Raw genomic sequence first — 1,333 nt, forward strand, 5'->3', positions numbered from 1 at the left:
AACAATATGCTGTGGCTAAGAGCCATTGATGGACCTCTGCTCTAGATGTTTATCCAATCCCCTCTTGAAGCTGGCTACGCTTGCAGTGGCCACCACCTCCTATGGCAGTGAATGCCATGTGTTAATCACTCCTTGGGTGAAGAATTACTTCCTTTTATCTGTTCTAACCCAACATTGCTCAGCAATTTCATTGAATGTCCATGAGTTCTGCTATTGAGAGAAAGGGAGAAAAGTCCTTCTTTCTTTACTTTCTCCATCCCATGCATAATCTTGTAAACCTCTCTCATGTCACCCCACAGTCGACGTTTCTCCAAGCTAAAGAGCCCCAAGCGCTTTAACCTTTCTCCATAGGGAAAGTGTTCCAACCCTTTAAACATTCTAGTTGCCCTTTTCTGGACTTTTTCCAATGCTATACTATCTTTTTTGAGGTGTGTTGACCAGAATTGTCGGCAGCACCTATAGAAGAGCATGTGCTAATCCATGTGTAAAGAAATTTAGTTAAGGCTCCGCATAACGTCGAGAGGAGGCTGATGAAGTATATTCAAAAGGAGGCTGATGAAGTATATTCTATTGAAATCGCGAGGAGTCCTGCAATAAGCGGTTCCTCCTTACTTTCTCCGTGCTGTTTGGAATTGAACGCTGAGTTCAAAGGATTTTGCCCACCCCTGTGCCTATTAGAAGAAGCCGACTTCCAGGCTATGGAAAGACTTTGTGGGGACATTACTTATACTGTATACTCAGTGTTCTGTTCTTTTTGTTCAATTCAGTTTGCACTCAATAGATTTGTACACGGTTTTGTGAAAGATACATTGTTTCCGGTGATTCCCTGACAAGTTCTCGCAGAGCTGTTCCTCTCAAGAGCAGTTTCTGCCAGAGCTCTCTCAACCCCACCTATCTCACAGGGTGTCTGTTGCCAGGAGGGGAAGGGAAAGGAGATTGCATGCTGCTTTGAGACTTCCAGGTAGTGGGGTATAAATCCAATCTCCTCTCCCTCCTCCCCCTCGCTTTTTCAGATCCAGCTAGAATGTGAGTTCCTCTGCCCCATATATTGGAAAGTGGAGTCATTTCAGACGCCAAACGACATTAGGAGGCAAATGACAATGGAAGGTGTGATCGAATTAGGTGTGATATGCAGAGAGGTCGTAGGCGTGGTGAAGTCTGCATTGGCAATGAGACAGGAAACTGAGCTCAGAAGTCTGGATTGAAAACTATGCAGGGTGGCTACGATCAGATATTGGGGGTGGGGGTGGGGATCACACCGGGTTGCCAGCTCCAAGCAATTTGGGGATGCAGCTTGGGGAAGGGGAGTTTGGGGAGGGGCTTCAGGGGGGTG

The sequence above is a fragment of the Heteronotia binoei genome, chromosome 15 (assembly GCF_032191835.1).
Source record: "Heteronotia binoei isolate CCM8104 ecotype False Entrance Well chromosome 15, APGP_CSIRO_Hbin_v1, whole genome shotgun sequence".
NCBI lineage: Eukaryota > Metazoa > Chordata > Lepidosauria > Squamata > Gekkonidae > Heteronotia > Heteronotia binoei.